We start from the raw sequence: 20,394 nt of genomic DNA on the forward strand, positions 1-20,394 counted from the left end.
CTCATTGGAAAAGACTGATGCTGGGAGGGATTGGAGGTAGGAGGAGAAGGGGACGACAGAGGATGAGATGGCTGGATGGCATCACGGACTCGATGGACGTGAGTTTGAGCGAACTCCGGAAGTTGGTGATGCACAGGGAGGCCTGGTGTGCTGCAATTCATGGGGTTGCAAAGAGTTAGACATGACTGAGCGACCAAACTGAACTGAACTGAACTGAACACCCATAGAGACTTTACTATACCACTGGTCTATGTGCTTTGCTGATCTGAACTCATTTACTGACAATAACCCTACAAAGACATTTCATTCTCCCCACTTTCAAGATAAGAACATTGAGGCACAGAAAATATACCTTCTCCCGAATTTTCTTAGTAGAATAGACAGAGTCCTGTGAAACCACATGTTTTCTCCAACACTCCTCTCCTCCACAGCTTTGCTATTGTTTGCCTGCATTTGGTTTGGGTTTTAGGTTCTTTTGTTTTAAACTCCTCCTGCAGCGCTTCTCCCACAGATGATTCATTGCTGATAACGTCAGTGCCTCTCCGGTTGTCTCTAAGGTACTCTGTCAGAACTGGTCAAACAACGAACACTTAAGCAATCACCTCACTGTTCACCAACATGCATGCAAGCAACGCGTTCGGGACTTTTTCATTTTCTTCACAGTGGAAAAAAAAAAAGTCAATTGCTATTGTATGTCTTCAACCTTGGGCTCTTACCATCAGTCTAAACAGCAAAGATGTCTTAGTCTGTCTGAGATGTGATCTCAAGAGAGACAGCCAGGATCGTGGGTGTGGCCAGATAGTAGGTGCTTAATAAAGATGTGTTCAGTGATCTCACAGACACGACCCCTGTTGACTGAGCTGCAGATCTCCGAAACGACTGTAGGAGGCAAAGGTGACGGCGGCGCATGGATGGGTTGGATTGGATTGGTGAATCCAATTGGACTGGTGAATGGGTTCCTATGAACAGACCCTAACTTTTAGAACACGGATTTCCTTCCGAGCCCTTTTATTTCCGGAGACTCCTCGCCTCTCTCCACTGGCAACTCCTTGGTCACTAGTTAAAGAAGACCTCCCCTCCCGGAGGAGAAAATGCAGTGCCCTGGAAGCCGTTCTCACAGTGCCCAGGGACTCTTTGGAAAAGAGAAATCCAAAAAAACACCGAAAAATCAAGGACTCAAAATGAGCTGGCTGCTGGGGCTTGGAGACCCACAGAGCCGAGAACTCGGAGCAGAAACCGAGCGCCTTTGAGTCACCAGCAAGATTAGCCGGAGGTGCGCCCCGCACGTCCGCCTTAGGACTGGGAGACACGCCTTCGTCACACACGAGCCCTTGCAGATCCCGGGGCTCGGCGGACTTGGGGGTGGTGCTTCCAGTCCTGCCGCTTGCAGTCCCGACGGGCAGGGGCTGGGGACCCGCCAGCTGTTGGAGCGATCCAGAGCCACAGGTTGGGGGGAAAAAAAAAATCGGAGCGGTGCCCGGGACCGTCGCCCTGGAAGGCAGACCCCGGGCCGAGGCTGGTGTCCAGGAGTTCCAGGGCTTGGGGAAGGGGGAAGGAAACCTCTGAAACCCGACACCTCTCGCCAAGGAAAACTTCGCAGGCTGGTGAGTTGGGGCGGCCAGCCAGGCTGTTATTGCTGGAATGTGTTCCCACCCACTCGGGGGGGTTTCCTGAGCGGCTCGCCTGCGAAAAGGAAGTGAGACGTGGATGGGGAGATGTAGGCCGGCGGCGAGGGACCCCGGGTCTGGAGCGGGGTTCGGGGTGTGAGCGCCCTGGATCGGCGGCTTCCACCCGGGATTCGTGCAGGCGTGGTGGGGGCGCGGATGTCGTCAGAAAACTGGCTGGTGTCTGTCTTTGTTTTGGTCCTCGCCGATCAAACAGCTGGTTGGGATTTTGAAAAAAAAAAAAAAAAGAACCTGCCTTAGCAATGTCAGTTTCCTTCCATCTGTATCTCAAAGACAACCGAAATAACAGTTCTTCATCATCATCGTGTTTCGAGGTTCATTTAAGGAGAAGTCATTTCGTGAGGCGAGACAAGGGACTGTCCGTCCTCAGGTGAAATAGCCCCAGAGAAATCAAGTCTGTCTGATAGTTTTTTTTTTTTTTTTTCTTTTTTTTAAACCTGCTCTTTCAGAATTGTGATCCGGGTATTGCAGTCCTAGAAGGGTGTGTACACGTGTGTTTGTTCAACTGGTCACAATAAATGAGCTTCCAAGAGTTCCCAATTCTGTGCAACATTATCTCATTATCTGAAAGCTATTGAATCTGGTGGAATGTCCCTAAGCAGAAGCTGGAGCCTCTATTTCTAGGAAAAGGCTGAGTTTGGTCAGTCATCACACTTGCTACTAGCTGTTACACGCTGGTTACCATTTTACTGCTTTTTATTTTGAGACCTAAAATTAAGGAAATGTATGATTCCAGTTGTGTATCAGCACCTTATTAAGAGAAAGTCAACAACATGCAGTTTCAGAGTTCTTAGCAACAAAATTATTATTGAACATAATAATAGTTATGGATTTTTAGTCTGTTTCAAAGATGTACTGTTCTCAATATTCAGTTACATGCACACATCTTCAGTAATATTATAGATAAATAAACAGATATCTATATATATGTTTTATGTGCCCAGTTATAGAGTTCTAAATTTGAAGTTAGAAAAGTTAACTTCAGCAGTATAGCCTCAGGCATTTCAGTTTATTGAATTTTCAAGCTACTGTAAAGTCCAAATTGTAGTAAGTGAGAGCCATACCTGCCTTGTGCTGTTCCCCCATATACTTATTTCTCACAGTTTCCCATCATTGATCCTCTACCTGGAGGGAATCAGTCCTTCTTGAAGGCAAGAGGGGATTTTAGGAATGACCAAAACAAGATGATCTTGGCAGATAGTTTAATGTTAAGGAGGCTTTTCTGCCTAAGAACTGACAGTGGCCTCCCATAAATGTTGCCATCTTTGCTTTCTAAAGAACAAAACCTTGCCAATGAAACTGGACAAGCCTGTTCTCAAAGATGCCAAGAAGGAATCAAAGGGTATCTGTCAAATGTAAGCAAACCACAGCTCTCTCATAGGCCATTTCTGGAATAGGAATCTGACTACCTGATAGGGAAGGTAACTCTAATATAATTGATCTGCTCAGCTCCTTGGCACACCAGCTTATATTAAAATTATCTACTGGTTTCTGAACTGCTTTTCATTATATTTAACTGTACTTCTGGAAAGATAGAAGCCATCAAAAACCCCAGGTGGTTCAAACAGAAATCTGCTGTTTTCCCACCTTCAGCCTGGGAGATTTTTGGTTAGATTTTTGGTCTTCCAGATCAGGACAGCATGAAACATAGACCAACTATTCACATAACGCTCAGCTCACAATTAACTCAGTTTCTTGAGTTGATTCATCAAGGTAGGTTAACCAACCTTGGTTCTGCTCTTAAGCAAGTAATTGCAGTTTTGAGAGACAGGAAAACAATTACTGTAAAAACAGACAGGACAAACTAGGTGTTTCCCATGAAGGGTAAGTCACTTTTTGGAGTTGGTGGCTAAAGGGGTATAATTTTTCACTCATTATTAAGCGTATAATGGAGCTGACATTTATTCCCTAGTAGTAGGAAGTAGCTACACCATGAAGCATAATGAAAACCAATTGTAAACCCCATAAATGGAGTTGAGAGTATTACTAAACTTGTTTCACTCCCTTTGCAATCATTATTCATATTCTTTAAATATTAACCTTCTCTCATAAGCCCTCCTTAAATGAAGGAAACATGTCTGGATTATCAGTAATGAAAATAAACTGCTGTTTAACACATAGCCAAAAAATTTTAAATAACTTGTCTTTTCTAAGTAAACAACTGGTGAGTGTAGTTGAAAAAAAGAACTTACATTTCTTGTTTCACTTCTTAAACAAATATTTATTAATAGTGTCAATCCTTATTCTGGGTTCTGTGTGAACAGAAGTGGGCCAAACGCACAAAAGTGCCTGGACTCCAGAGAACTTGCCTTTTACTTTAGAGAATAAATGGATGTGCAAGTTAGATCTGTGATACTTTGGAGATAAGTGCTAGACGAGAATGTAAAGTGGAGAAGGGACAAACAGTGCCAGTGACACGCCCAGTCAGTGTTGAAACTTTAGATCAGGTGCCCAGGGAAAGCCTAACTGAGAAGGTGACATTTGAATGTTGGTCTAATGGAAGCTCGGGAGTGAGCCATGTGGTTACAAGGAGGAAGAGCTGTCTAGATTGAAGGATCAACATGCAAGAGTTTGCCTGGCAACTTCCAGGAGTGGCAAGGAAGGCTGTCTGTGTCCCTGGGGGCAGGTTCGTACTGGGGCAGGTCACAGAGGGTTTTGAAAGCAAGCATGTTGGCTTTTGATTTTTATTCTGAGTGAAAGAAGGCGACACTATCGTTTAGATATTGTCTGTTGAAAAGAAGCTGAATTTCCAGTACTTTGGCCACCTGATGAGAAGAGCCAACTCATTGGAAAAGACCCTGATGCTGGGAAAGATAGAAGGCAGGAGAAGGGGGGGCAACAGAGGATGAGATGGTTGGATGGCATCACCGACTTGATGGACATGAGTTTGAGCAAACTCTGGGAGATGGTGAAGGACAGGGAAGCCTGGCGTGCTGCAGTCCGTGGGGTCGCAAAGAATCCGACACAGCCTAGGGACTGAAGAGACAGGAAAGCAGGCTGGAGAGGGGCACAGAGTGAGGCTGGAGAGACCACCTGGGTGAAGTAAGTGTAAGTCACTCAGTCGTGGCCGACTCTGTGCAACCCCATGGACTATACAGTCCATGGAACTCTCCAGGCCAGAATACTGGAGTGGGTAGCCTTTCCCATCTCCAGGGGATCTTCCCAACCCAGGGATTGAACTCAGGTCTCCCGTGTTGCGGGTGGATTCTTTACCAGCTGAGCCACAAGGGAAGCCCACCTGGCAAGTCATTGCAAAGACGGGATAAGGTCTATCTGAGAAAACTAAGACGTCCACTCCATGACTTATTTGTTATAGAGAATTGTCTGTACTGAGAAGCTGAGCCAGGTGACCTTCAACCTCTTTTTCAAAACTGTAATCCTACAAACCCAAGAAAGAACACAATTTGTTTGATATTTGATAGATTTTGTAGATCACATATTATGAGATAACAGTGAAAATTTAGTTTATACAGTTGTAGAACATAGCATCAAAGTAAAGTAAATAACATCATAGTATATGGCAGTTGCCTGGAGGAGGAAATGGCAACCCACTCCAGTATTCTTGCCTGGGAAATCCCATGGACAGAGGAGCCTGGCGGGCTACAGTCCATGGGGTTGCAGAGGGTCAGACACGACTAAGCAGTTGAGCTTGCACACACGCATATATAGCAATTGTAGCTGCCATAGAAACCAGATGTCTAATATTCAGAAATGCAGGAGCAACATTTTTTAGTAGGTAAAACTATATTCAAAGATATCAAGATTCACATAATTTGGGGAACAATTTTAGAAAAGGCAGATATAGGTATAAATTGGTGGGATTTAAATCAAACCTTTAAGAAGCCCATCATTAATCAAATTATACTGGTGCTGAGCTGTAAAGCTCTGAGTATGGCATTTAGTTTCCTTAAGGCACAGTTTTCTCTTGTACAACGAAAGGAATAGACTGATTAGTTTAATATCCCTATTGTCTAGCTCTAGACCTGGGTAACCTGCAACTCTTGCTTCCTGTTTAGTTCCTTACCTTCCTTTTTCCCTTGTTTCTTTCCTCTCTTTTATTTATGTACCTATGTATCCAGATAGATAGATATTCAGAATTATAGATGTATTTATGCGTATGAGTTTAGATATTCATAGATATAGATGTGTATGTATATATATATATGTATAAGTATATATGCGCAATGTACACAGAGAGAAAAAGAAACAGACAAATTCTATAAAAGAGGGCAAATTTCTTTTTAAGAGGCTTAAGAAAATATTCAAGATTTTATTTTAGCTTTCTTTCTGTAACCCATAAATTTATTGTCAATTATAGTGAACTTGGGGTCAACCCGATTTGTTTTCTTGTTGCTCTCTTCTTAACTTGCTCAGAAAAGTGAAACTGTGTGTTAAATCTGACCTGAGGGATATACCAGAACAAAAATAATTAGAAAAGGCAAAATGGGTCTGTGTGACATTTGTCCAGTCAAACGTAGGCAAGGTCCTCAGAGTCTGAGAAGCTTGTTAAAAGAGTTGCTCAGCTCTCATGGGCTGTGATTCAAAATATACCATTTTCATAAACAATGCCTTGTTGATATATGTTTCTGGATATGTGAAAATATTTTTAAAAAAAGTATAGAATGAAACTAGATTTTTCAAAGAAGGAACAGAAAACCTGGCCTCTCTTATTGCCTAAAATAGTAGAAGCCTTTTCCAAGATCGGGAGCTTTCTTATATTCACCCAAGGTGCCTCCTTGAGCTGACTTAGACCTTGGATTTTCTGAAATCTTTTTTCCAAATGCTGGGAAGCATTGGAGCAATGCATCTAATTTGCTAATTTCTTAATTTTTTTTTTTTGAGTGAACAAAACAACTAAACAGGCAGAAACTATCACACCCCGTCTCGGCCCCGTCCTTCCCTCATTCAAACTTTGATCTTAATCATTTCAAGGTTGGCAATGCCAGTTATCAAAGGCTGCCTCTCGGAGCTTGGAGGTGAATGATTCTATGAGAAACAATACAAAAAACACTGTAAAATGTATCCTAGGAGAAAATCACTTTAGTGAAAATATCCTGGTATTTACAACTAAGGGTTAAAAACATGTAGAAACAAATTCAAATAAATGCATGATATGACAAAACCCTACTCTTTAATTTTATGTTAGAAATGAGATGCTAAGAAGACGTGGTACACACACACACACACGCACACACACACACACACACTGGAATACTGTGCTCAGTCACTGCAGGTGTGTCCAGCTGTTTGTGACCCTATGGACTATAGCCCACCAGGATCCTCTGTCCATGAAATTCTCAAGGCAAGAATAGTGGAGTGGGTTGCCATGCCCTCCTCCAGGGATCTTCCTGACCCGGGGATATAATTCGAGTCTCCTGATCTTCCTGTATTGCAGGCAGATTCTTTACTGCTGAACCACTGGGGAAGCCCACACTGAATACTACTCAGCCATAAAAAAGAACAAAATTTTGCCATCTGCACCAGCATGGATGGACTTGAAGGCATTATACTAAGTAAAATAAGTCAAAGAAAGATAAATACTGTATCATATCACTTAAATGTGAAATCTAAAATGCTGTTTCCCTAGTGGTAAAAACTTCCTGCAATGCAGGAGACCCAGGTTTGACCCCTGGTTTAGGAAGATGCCCTGGAGAAGGGAATGGCAACCCACTCCACTATTCTTGCCTGGGAAATTCCATGGACAGAGGTGCCTGGCGGGCTATAGTCCATGGGATTGCAAAGAGTCAGACACAACTGAACAACTAACTAACTAACCTGTCATGTCAAAGAAAACTAGTGAATAAAACAAAAAGAAGCAGACACACAGTTATAGAGAACAAACCAGTGGTTATGCGTTGGGGGAAGGGCAGTACAAGGATTGCGGAGTGGGAGGTACAAACTACTGGCTGAAAGATGGTTTCAAGGATGTATCATACAACATGGGGAATAGAGCCAATATTTTGCAATAACTCTAACTGGAAAATGACTTTAAAAAATCATATAAAAATTTAAAAATTAAAAAATATATATAGGATGCTAGTTGACGAAGACTGCATAGTAGCAATAAAATGGAATGAGCAACTTTGGGTTTGCTCTTTTCTCAGGACTGCGCTAAGCCATCTTCAGGTGCTAGTCATTTTGAAACTGACCTAAACACTGCAATTTCCCCAACTCCCCTTGTTAGATGATAATTTTTTCACTTAGCTACTAGAAAAACAAAGGAGACAAAAGGTAGAATATAGAACTCATTATTATTAGTACTGCTCCTGAATAGTCTCCTAATGGAGGTGCCCTCTTCCCACCCCAGAAGTTTACACATTTGGTGAGAACTCATCCCGTTTAAGATTGCAAAGAGTATGCTTAGACAAAAGTAAGAGCGAGATGAGAAATGGAAGGTGAGGCCCATGTCCTGCGTGTGTTTTGCCCTCTAACGGGGATGGTTTCACCCACTGCAGGCTTGCCCTACTCTGCAGACTTGGTAAGCCTGGCGAGCATCTGTTTCCGGTGCGAGGTGGGGGAGGTCTTTGAGTTTCATGGTGTGGTTTTCTCTGTGAAACGGCTCTGTGATAATAGCTGAGTTGTGATGAAGATGAATTTCCTTTGAGCTGTAATGCTCTTCTCTCTGGTCCCCAACATGCTTTGCAAATCAAGTGCGGTTTTTATGGCTCCAGCTCATTCTGGAATTTCACGCTCGCCAAGTACACTTTGACTTTTAAAGTTAGCTCATAAGTGAGGCCCATGGGACCTGAAACTCTTTTCCTATCCTTTACATTCTGGAAGGAGTTGGATTAGGATGATTTTAGTGGAATAAAGACTGAGATATGCTGCAATTCATCCAGAGTAGCAGATTCTTAAAATTAGTATAGTGACTATGCAGACACCTAAGGGGACGGAAATGGCAACCCACTCCAGTGTTCTTGCCTGGAGAATCCCAGGATCGGGGGAGCCTGGTGGGCTGCCATCTATGGGGTCGCACAGAGTCGGACATGACTGAAGTGACTTAGCAGCAGCAGCAGCAGCAAGGAAATAGGCTTGGCACCTTGAGAACAGGAAGCTAATTTAAAAGTGTAAGTTTCAAGGTTTCATAAATGTTAACTATATACTTAAAGAAAGACATGTATTCTGTTTCATCATGTTTTATTACCAGTAGAAACATTTTTGTCTTATTTTTCAGGAATTATGTTCTTTAAGTGTGTAGAAATTGAAATAAGAGGGTTAAAAAATAGTTCACTGCTTTTTAGTCTTTCCTGCCATAAAGAGGTTATAGCGTACTGTCACTTGATCCAAAACATGAAAATAAAAATCCAAGAATTCTTGACATCCTTTGGAGAACACAAACTCTACCTGCAGAGTATAAACTTTAGAGAAAATGCCAAGTTGCTGGGAGGCGATTCATGGGGTCGCAAAGAGTCGGACACGACTGAGAGACTGAACTGAACTGAGTCATGTTAAAGTTGAAATTAAAAATTATTAATTATAATAAAGAGAGCTGCCTACCATGTTAAAACTAATAATAGCAACTTAGTTTCTGGTATAATTTTGACATATCTGAATTGTTTATTAGAAATACTCATATGTGCTGTTTTTGTGTCAGCAGCATATTTAATCATTAGATCGAAAGGATGTGTAAGACATAGTTCCTGCTCTTGAAGAGCTTAGAATCTGTTGAGGAAGATCCATGAGCAGATAATTTGAGTATAACCTGGTAAAGTTTGTTAGTGGTTTGAACACAGTATTGTGGTAATATAGAGGAAGATATAACGTAAGGGGGCTAAAGCTGTAGAGAGAGCAGTTAGAAGTGGGACATACAAATGGTCTGAAATTAGCTCAAAAGATGGTTAAGGTTGGAGAAGAGAAGTCAGATCAGAGAAATAATTAATGAATGGCATTGACCAACTGTAGGAGAAAACAGAAAGTTTTATGGTCTCAACCATTAGGAGGCTTTAGATGAATGAACGGTTCCCAGAATTGAGATTAGGTGTAAAAAAAGTAAAGCACGTTGGAGAAGACGACCAGGTGCTTTCAGGCACCTATAGTGGCTCAACTGGATTTATCAGGAAAACGCCTCCAGGAATCTAAACCTTCTAGGAGAGGTCAGACTGATAATAGTAACTGGGAAGTGCTGGTCTGCAAGTGATCACCAAAATGCCACCTCTGAAGGAGGCTCTGGGAAGAGGGAGGTTTAGCGGCCATAAGATAGGAGTCACAATTTTCTTCCTATTTCTGTCAGCACCGATCGGCTTTGGCTGATAAGGCTATTTACATTCTGGAAGGACTTAGGGGAAATGTAAGGTTATATATAATCATGTTAATTGCTATTATTATTAAATTGGGAGCATATATTAAATATGCCTTTAGCTCTTACTTATGAATCGGGCATCATTTATCCCTGTCTGTGGGACAACCACTTTAAATATTTCTGTGCCCTAGGATTCTGTTCACCCATGTTCTCTCCCAGCCCCATTTGTGAAAACTGACATGTCATAGCTCGGTTAGGAATGTGTTCTGGTACCATCAAACAAAAGACTGAGCAGAGTGCTCAAGTGATTGAATCTATTGATTTTGGCTCATGAATATCATGCTTCAATAACTGATGCCCAGCGCATGTTACTTGAAGAACAAATTAACTGCTGTTCCCTTTATTGCACTCAATAGCTTTGTTCCAGCTCTGCTGCGTCTGAATTTATGGCACTTCTACTCTCAGGATCTGCTTACCAAAGCGTAACACAACGTATCTCGACGTTCTAAAAGAATTAAAGGATAATTATCTAGTAAGGATTACTTTTGAAATTTCCAACCCATGTAAGATACTGTTACCTAATTGACTTGTAAATGTGTGTCCACTGACCAAGTTTAAGGCGAATTAGTCTCTGTCTCCCACTTCCTCTTCCCCAGGCCTTGTCCATCCCCATGTTAATACTCTTTCCAGTTCATTGTTCGAAACAGTTTGGGAAATATGTTGCTACATTTAAGAACATTCCTTATACAACCATCTGACTGCCTCTCACTCTCCATCGCGACTATTTCTGATTATTAGATAATCAGCCTGAGAAGCTCCCGCATGACTACTTGTCCTGTTGAGACATTCTCTCTGTTCTTTCTCTGCAGGTGTTGAAGGTCGTCTTTGTTACGGATGCATCATTTCAGGCATCTAGTTCAGAACAAATGTGTTTTTTTATAAAGCCTTCTCATAATATGCCAATAGCTCAGTTATCTGTGTTCTGATTATTATAGATAGAGAAAGAAGACTTCTAAACAACATTTCCATGACTCAGCTATGAGTTAGACACATAATCCATGTCTACACATACCCCAGTCAAGATTTCTAATTAAAACCATGTTGACTATAGTCCTTTTTGTTCTCTAGCATTTGGTTACTTACATTATTTACAAGCTGTTACCCAACTGTGAATCTTCTAGATTATCCCTTTCTGTCAATTCATCAATATTTCATATTTTCTCTTGGGAAATATCAGTGTCTTTCTTGTTTGAGCTTTCAGTTTAGGTAAGCTAGCATTAGGAACACAGATGTCTTGGTTTGGGCACTCCCACTTGCCTTCTCCACTTGTGTGGTAGTATAGCAATAAACATGAAGAAAAGACAAATATCACTGCAAATAATGCTTTGTATAACTTATGATGAACATTTATAGGTCACTATAAATTTTGACTTTTTGGCAGGATTGTCAAGGGTGAAAACTTGCATTGGTGTTTAATCTTGGATTAGAGACGGATAACAGGCATCCTTATTTTCAGCTTTGAAACAGCAGCAGCTGCAGAATGTATCCACTGAACGAACCAATTTTCAAGTTCAGGCCATTGTGGAAGAAATTGAGAAGTTTGATAATTTTGATTTTAAAGGGTGCAGTTTTACAAATTCTGCATTCTCTTACAACTGCTTCCTATTTGGAATAATTTTTACATGTTACTTGTTGAGATTTCAGCCTGTATTAGTGAATATAGGCTATATGTCAGAGTATGAAGGGGATGAAAGAAGTTAAACAAACATTTTCCCATTCTAGCCATAATCTTTATAAACCTAGTTTCTTTTAACATGATTGCCAAAATTGGCCCCAGGCACAATTTAAAGACAAGCCTGAACTGAGTGACCCAAGCAATAGGAAGGTCAACTCTAAATCACAGAGTCCCAGTGAAAGGGGTGTATACAGGCAAAAATAAAAGTTTTTGATCTATTTAGGGCCTTTCTCTTGGCCTGATGAATTTTTTAGCACCCCTAGATACTGAGAATATATTTTAAATACTGTACTAATTAAGAAAAGTCTGAATATACTAAATCTTGAATAATATATTCTTGTTTGTTTATTGCACTTAGTAAACTTTTTTATATCACTTAACTCTGATTACTCAGAAAATATTCCTGTTTAACTGGATCTTAAATGAACTGGTGTTAGAATTAACGAGAGTGAATATTTTTATGATATCCATTCCAGGAGTGAGTTTCCAGAACTATGTTCATATGATAGCAATGGGGTCTATAAGTAAATCCATAACAATAGTAGGTTTTATCATGAACCTTTATTAAGGAAGAAACAGAGGTGCTTTCCTGTAAACTTTTGTAGACATGATATATCCTCAGCTTCTCTTGTGTAATTGGAAATAATGAAGTTTTTATAAGGCCGAATATTCCCTAAGGTGAGGTGAAGTCGCTCAGTTGTGTCCGACTCTTTGTGACTCCATGGACTGTAACCTACTAGGCTTCTCTGTCCATGGGAGTCTCCAGGCAAGAATACTGGAGTGGATTGCCATTTCCTTCTCCAGGGGATCTTCCTGACCCAGGGATCGAGCCCGGGTCTCCCGCATTGGAGGCGGATGCTTTAACCTCCGAGCCACATTCCCTACGGCCCCTAAAATTCTGTCTAGGCAAATAATTTTATGTGTCTTTTATCAGGGAGGGAAGATTGTTTCCTTGTATCTTTTTTCCTTGTCATTTATTGAAGGTGGAACAAAGAATTTTCTTTTTAGTACAGGTTATGAGTAAAATGGATCTCTCTCAGAACTTTATCTCAGAGCCTGATTTTCTCTCAGAGCCCACTTTGATCTCTTTTGATACTTTTCTACAGGGCTAGTACCAGCGTGTTGCTTTCAAGCTGGGAAATCAATGGCTTACTAACCAATCATTTCGGGGAATTAATTTATGCTAAAGTAGCTATGACTGAAAACAGATAATGAATCACTCTTCCAAGTAACCATGGTTGCTTTTTCACATGTAGCAAAAATCCAAAGGCATGCCTACTGTTAGACATTCCAGACTTAAGAACAAAGTTATAGGGCAACAATTTGGAGCGAAAATAACTTTATCAGTAAAAGCTAATGTAGCCTATGTGGATGGTGACACCCTGGCCCAGAATTCCTGGAGCAACTGCCATTTAAAACCTTCCATTACTAGGGCAGACTCTGGGTTAAACAGATATTCAAATCCCTAGTTTTGAAAATATGGTCCTTTTGAAGAAAGGATGCCTTTCTGTAGAGCCTCTTGGAAAGGAAGAGGCCCCACCCTTGGAAAGGAAATTGGTCCTTTCATACAGTTTGAGGCTTGATCACCAAACTGTTTGAAACACTTCCCTGTGTATCCTTAACAGTAAGTTCTTAGTTTCCTGTCTTCTGGGTGAACCTGACAAGTGAATGTAAATAAACTCAGTTGATAAACCGTCAGACACTGGTTAGTCTGCAGGTTAACAGTAACTGCCTTGAGTATTTTTCCAACAGGAACGGTGGCATTTTTTTCTTAGCTAATCTCAGCCAACTGCTAATATAAGAGGTGGGTTCATAAAACCTGTAGTTTCTCTAAAGAGCTCCAGATCCACAAAGGCAAAATAAATAGCCAACCTTAAAGACAGCAAAAGATTTCTTGGTTGTTTGCATCTTGGTAATTTTAGAATAATCCTTAACACCACTACTATCCTCTGATTTGCTGCCTTCAGAAATAAATACCCATCTACTATTCAGTTCACTTTCCAGCCTGCCAGCGTAAAAATATAGAGTGGTTCAAAACTGAGGATTTCGACAATTCACAGGTACCACAAGGAGATACCACAATGATAACACAACAGGACTTTCCAGGTGGCGCAGTGGTAAAGAATCCAGCAGCCAATGTAGGAGACGCCAGTTTGATCCCTGGAAGATCCTACCCCAGGAAGATCCCTTGGAGTAGGAAATGGCAAACCATTCCAGCACTCTTGCCTGGAGAAGTTCGTGGATAGAGGAGCTTGGCAGGTGACGGCTCATGGGATCAAAAAGAGTCAAGTACGACTGGGCGCACACACACACACACACACACACACACACACACACAAAGAGATAACTGCTTGATTTTCTAAGAGACAGAAACACACCTTATGGATCATAGTAAGCAAAACTGCATCCAGTGTTTGCCACATAAAAATATTTGGAAGCACTGTCAAGTAACAAGAAAGATTAAATATCAGATTACAGAAGATTTTTATGGCAGAAGTAGCCTTAAAGTAAAATTAATAAGTTCATCATGGGAAATTTTAGTCCGGTTTTCTGTCTGTACTTGGCTTATTTCCCAAATAATTAAGTCAGTTTTAGAAAATTTAGAAAACTGCAATGAGACTGGTTTACTCTCTTATTTGTAAGCGGTAATACGTAAGCAGTTTCTTATTTATTCTACTATATGGAAAACCTGTGTCAGATAACTGCTGACGGTTTTAGAAATATTCTATGGATTTTTCTTTGCAGAACTTTTAGAACATGTAAACAAATACATTGAAATAATTTCTAGTCTCTTCAATAAGGACTTGAGGTTTTTGAAGTTTTTTTTTTTTTTCAGGAAAAGAGTTCTATAAAGCTTTATGTTTCAAAGGAAATTTATATAGATATTTTCACATAATTTTTAGCATGACAGTATATCATGGCATTATCAAGTCCATCAAAGCTTACACGATAATGTAAAAAAAAAAATGTCCACTGAGAACATGTCAATAGGCTAGGCTCAGTTCAGTTCTGTTGCTCATTTGCGTCCGACTCTTTGTGACCCCATGGACCATAGTATGCCAGGCTTCCCTGTCCATCACCAATTCTCGGAGCTTGCTCAGACTCCGGCTAGGCTCAAACTCAAAATAGGCTAGGTAGAATTCCTTCTTCCTGTAGGCTAAAGCAGAATTCAAAATATTGACTGTCATATATGTTAAAACACCCACTGCCATCAATTAAGTTTTATCTGTCCCTACTTGTAAGAGCAAAATGCTTATTTATTCTCAAGTTTGGAGGGCTGCTGCAACTAAAAATTTCACCTTAGATTTGCTAGTTTCAGGCAAAAATATCTTAAATCCATGCATTTGTATTGTTTTTTCATGAGCAGAAACTGTAAACCTCTATGGAGTCAGTCACTGTCCCTCAAATTTGCGTGTACCCTGTCACTGGGCTTTCTGTCAGCAAGTAATCTAACCTGATGAGAGTTTGTGGTTAAACTTTTTCTGGTGATTGAGGTTCAGGAAGACATTTTCAAAAATTAGCACCATGTACCGTTGATATTTATTAAAGCTTTGTGGTAATAGTGAAGCTATAATTTTAGATTTTCAGTAAAATTCATGATTTTGTTTTAGCAGTGCCAAACTGCCTTATATTGAGAAGATGATTCTGAAGGGAGACCTTGGACTTGGGGTTAGAAAGAGCATCAGGGATGTATTTGCATTCATGTTTCCTGTTCCTGCTCCTGATTTCTCAAGGGACTTTCTCAAAGGCCCTTCCAGAGACTTCCCTGGTGGTCCAGGGTTAAGACTCTGCGCTCCCAATATATGGGTCCTGGGTTTGACTCCTGATCAGGGAGCTAGATCCCACATGGTACAACTAAGACCCAACAAGGCCAAATAAATACATTTCTTAAAAATATTTCTTAAAAAAGAAAAGAAGCCATGTCTGTTACCCTGAGATGGCTTCAGTGAGCAGAGAAGTATCACAGTAATCAGGGTTGGGGGCGGGGGGCAGGGGGCAGGGCAGGGGGCGGTCCTGAAATAACAAGAGTATGATTTCAAGAACCAAGCCAAGTGCGTGAATAAAGCACAGTGAACAATTACAGGTTATCTCTACATCAATATCATCTACAGAAGATAATTTTGTGAAAAAAACATTGAATCAGCCATCAGCTATGACAAATAACCATGAGCTGAAATATCTGGGGAGCCCTGTGGTACTAGTAATCCCAATAATTTTCACTGAATGAAAGAGCCAAGAGGGTTAATTAGTGTTGGCCCCAAGTCAAGTTATAGGCAGAAAACCAGGCTGGATTTTCATTTCATGAGCTAACAGGTTTTCATTCAGAACTACTTCTTACATAGTTGATCCCTGGAGGACTTAACTATGAAACACCCTACTTGAATGGACTGATCTGTTTTACTACTAGTCCTACAAAATTCGCATGGATCTTTCCCAATCCGCCTTTCTCCCAGTTTTTGTGTTCACATTGGTGGCATTGTGAAAAGAGAGGGGTTGGTGAGGGGAGTGTGCTGTTCCTGGTTTAATTCTGTTTTTCATCATCAAAGCCAGAAACAGGAGTCCCCATTCTGAAGCTGGTACTACAACTTTTACTAACGATTTGGCCAAAATTAACGAAGTATGTGCCAAGCTACTTTTCCTTCAGACATATTAGCATGGCAATACCTGGTCATATAGCCTGATATGCATTTCTACCTTTAGGGTAGGAATCTACTGGGACAGGCAATATAATATAATATTATGTAATATATATTATGGATATAACAAAAGGGTCACTGCTATAGAAAAAAAGTAAACTTGTGAAGGCAATATAATATAATATTATATAACTATGAATATAATAAAAGGGTCACTGCTATAGGAAAGGAGAAGGCAATGGCACCCCACTCCAGTACTCTTGCCTAGAAAATCCCATGGATGGAGGAGCCTGGTGGGCTGCAGTCCATGGGGTCGCTAAGAGTTAGAACGACTGAAGCGCCTTAGCAGCAGCAGCAGCAGCAGCAGCAGCAGCAGCAGTCATAGGGAAAAAGCCAACTTGTGAAATAGGTTAATGCGGGCTCCTTTGTAGGCTCATTTCTTCTCTACTTTTCCCAGGGACACGAGTCTCCTGTGGGACTCTAGCTGCCCCCTCTGCCTCTGCTCTTCTTGACTTTACCTTTCTCACATTTCCACGAGGTCACCAAAAAGTACCTGCTCCTGTTTCCATACCTGGGGCTCTCCTTTCTTCTCAATCATTTGATATTCTGATTGTTGCTAATGTGCTGCTGCTGCTAAGTCACTTCAGTTGTGTCCGACTCTGTGCGACCCCATAGACGGCAGCCCACCAGGCTCCTCCGTCCATGGGATTCTCCAGGCAAGAACACTGGAGTGGGTTGCCATTTCCTTCTCCAATGCATCTAAGTGAAAAGTGAAGGTGAAGTTGCTCAGTCGTATCCGACTTAGCAACCCCATGGACTGCAGCCTACCAGGCTCCTCCGTCCATGGGATTTTCCAGGCAAGAGTACTGGAGTGGGGTGCCACTGCCTTCTCTGGCTAATGTGCTAATTGACCAAAATTTAATAAAACGTTCACCTTGGGAAAGTATACACTCCATCATCTCGATGTACGGATCGAGTATGTGTGACCTTGCCTACCGGCTAAGATGCCTTTGTAACTAACTCTCCAGTCAATACTCAGGGTGGTTTTTGCAGTCGTTGACTGCCATGCTTGGAGTGGGGAACATTCTGTGCAAGTTCCAGGATGAGGTCGAAGAAGTCGGCGCTATCCCTTCTTGTCTCAACTCCCGCACAGTAAACAAATATCCTTTGCATGGTTTATTTACGGCCACATTTTTTGCATTTTTGTGCATTTGGGTGGTACTTTTTCTGTTTAAAATAGCTCCCAAGCATATTGCTGAAGGACCGTCTGTCTCGTGTTCCTAAGCTCAAGAAAGCTGTGATGTGTCTTATGAAAAGAATACATGTGTGTTAAATGTCATTCAGGCATGAGTTAGGGCACTGTTAGCTGTGAGTTCAGGGTTGTTGAATCGACAATCTATATTAAATAAGGTCTCTTTAAACGGTTGCTTTTGTTAAGTTGCTTAGTCATGGCCAAATCTTTTGTGACCCCATGGACTGTAGCTTGCCAGGCTCCTCTGTCCCTGGGATTTTCCAGGCAAGAATCCTGGAGTGGGTTGCCATTTCCTACTCCAGGGGATCTGCCTGACCCGGGGATTGAACCCACGTCTCCTGCTTGGCAAATGGGTTTTTTTAATCACTGAGCCACCTGGGAAGCCCCTCTTTAAACAGAAACACACATAAAACAAGATGATGTATTGATCACTTGGTGAAAATATTGTAACCAGAGGCTCACACGAACCTCACTCTGTATTCTCCCTAAAAGTAGGAATAGTTCTTCACTGTTTGCTAACTCAGTGTTGGCAGTGACTTTATAGAATAAAACTACCATGAATGATAAGAATCAACTCTGTTTACTTCCTTCCATAAAAGGATTTGCAGCAGTTGAGGGCTAGTGATAAAAATGCAGTCAAGTAGATAAAAGAAGAATTAAAAACCAGCAAAAAGTGAGTCATATAGTTCAGAATTAACGAGAAGTAAATAGTTTAAATAAGAGAAACTTGATGATTATTGTATTTAAGCAAAAAAATTGAACTCGGATCTTCCAGGCAAAAAGATAATGAGCACCATAGCTTTTCTTGTCAAATTTTAAAAAGTATACAATTTATTGAGAGAGACATCTTTTTCTATTATGAGTTCTAAGAGTAACTTTATGGCACAAGCACAGAGGAGATAATGTTTCTAATGGTCGTTTTATAAGTGATGTAGAAAAGGACCTTATGTAATTGCTAGTGTATTGACAAGAAAGCCCAAGGCATAAATACCATTTTGTTGTTCTAGGAAGGATTTCTAAAGGGATCTGAATGTTCTGTATATTTCTGGGATGCTGAAATGAAGTGCAGTACTATCACATGTATTATGCTGACATTTATGTTCTAAAGAACCTCAGATGAAATGATAGTGATGGTGGAGTTACTCAGCTCTCTGGTAAATTATAGGAGGAGATATATTTGAGGAGGTTACTGTTTTGGTGTCTTTGAAATCACTGTGGGGGAAGGGGAGGGTGGGCTGGACTGGGAGAGTAGCATTGACATATATGTGCAGAACAGATCGCTAGAGGGAAGCTGCTCCGTGGCCCAGGAAGCTCAGCTCGGCACTCTGAGATGACCTGGGGTGAGATGGGAGTTGGGGCTGGGGTGGGAGTGGGCTCACCAGGGAAGGGATGTGTGTTTACACAGAGCTGATTCACTGTGATGTACAGCAAAAACTAGCAAGCGCAACACTGTAAAACAACTACACTCCAATTACAAAAATAAAAATGTAATAAAAATTTTTATTTTTTATTAAATAAAATAAAATGTAGAGAGAGGCCATCTGTACTAGCCTGTGGATTAGAGAGTCAGCATGAGGTGGCCAGGGAATGAGGAAGGCCATGGCCTCCAACCGACGCCAGACAACTCCACTTAAGAACATGATGTTAATTAGAAATATCATGCTGCTTATGAGGCTAAATATACCTCCAAGCTTTGACTCTTTTAAATATCCATGCTCATTTTATTTATTAATTAATCCTACCACTGGCACTAAGAATTTTCTGGTAAGATATGGGGGAAGATATAGAGTATAGGCTCAAATAGTGAGTAAAGAAATGTTAAAAAAAAAATCAACAGAAGCTTATAAACTCATTTAAAGCTTCCCACATATATGAGGTGACTTTAAAAAAAGTATTTATTTATTCATTTATTTGGCGTAGGGTCTTAGTTGCAGAATGCAGGCTCTATCATTGAGCTGCTCAGACTTAGTTGCCCTATGGGATCCCATCATGTGGGATCTTAGTTCCCGGATCAGTGATTAAACCCTTGTCCCCTTCATTGGAAGGCAGATTCTTAACCACTGGACCACCTGGGAAGTCCCATGAATTGATTTTTGGTGCCCAAATTCTTGAGCTTAATTTGTCCTGATTTAAATATTAACCCAATTCTTGTCAGAATTTATGAAAATAAATGTTTACAACTGTTTCATAACTCTATATTATCAGCAGTTTTATATAGAGATTTTTATACTGAGTGTTGGGTCTTCATATTATTGAAATATTAAATGGGAAAAACTCATAGAACTTATTCAGAAATAACTGCACGAATTTTGCCCTGGACTCTATGTAAGGAGATGTTTATGTAGTAACAGGCTACCGACCTACAGAGAAAAATAAATAAATAAGGGCTTCAGAAAACTGAGGAAAAAACATTTTTTAACCATTATGATTTATGAAAGATATAAACAATTCAGTTTTTCTATTTTTAAAATAAGAGTAAACAAAAAACTTGATTCAATTAGGTGTAACAAATACAATTGAATGGAGATGCAATTTGATTTGTTGAAAACTATTTGCAGATTTTTATGCAGATTAATTCCTGGTAATGCTTTACCAGAATGTGATAGATTCTGGAAAATATCTACTAAATCAAATATGTGTAAATATGTTTAAAAGCAAATAAATTTCATGGTGTGGGGAGGGGTGAAAAAAGTAGGGAGATGGAAGGGTATCTGTTTTGATGGAGTAAGAGTGATGTAAAATCCTCAGTGACATGGCCTTTTAGACACAGTGTTGGTGTAGCTGTAGCCTTTTCTACAGATCCTTTCATTTTGTTCTTTCCAAGAGAATGCTCACTTTTTAAGGAA

The 20,394-nt window shown here is 40.6% G+C and overlaps 1 protein-coding gene across 5 annotated transcripts in view; it reads left to right on the forward strand.

Moving 5' to 3' along the window:
* The window catches only part of RAB27B (RAB27B, member RAS oncogene family), a 180,025-nt gene that overhangs the window by 110,538 nt on the left and 49,093 nt on the right, over window positions 1-20,394 (forward strand). For 2 of the 5 annotated variants that reach the window (XM_042239483.1, XM_012103738.3), the window contains exon 1: window positions 1,374-1,604. The exons of 2 other annotated variants lie outside the window; for them this stretch is intronic. The gene's annotated coding sequence lies outside the window, so the exon portion shown is untranslated. Of the gene's footprint in view, window positions 1-1,373; window positions 1,605-4,164; window positions 4,312-20,394 lie in introns of those variants that run through there. One more of the 5 variants, XM_060405295.1, reaches the window with a different exon arrangement.

The sequence above is a fragment of the Ovis aries genome, chromosome 23 (assembly GCF_016772045.2).
Source record: "Ovis aries strain OAR_USU_Benz2616 breed Rambouillet chromosome 23, ARS-UI_Ramb_v3.0, whole genome shotgun sequence".
NCBI classification, from domain to species: Eukaryota; Metazoa; Chordata; class Mammalia; order Artiodactyla; family Bovidae; genus Ovis; species Ovis aries.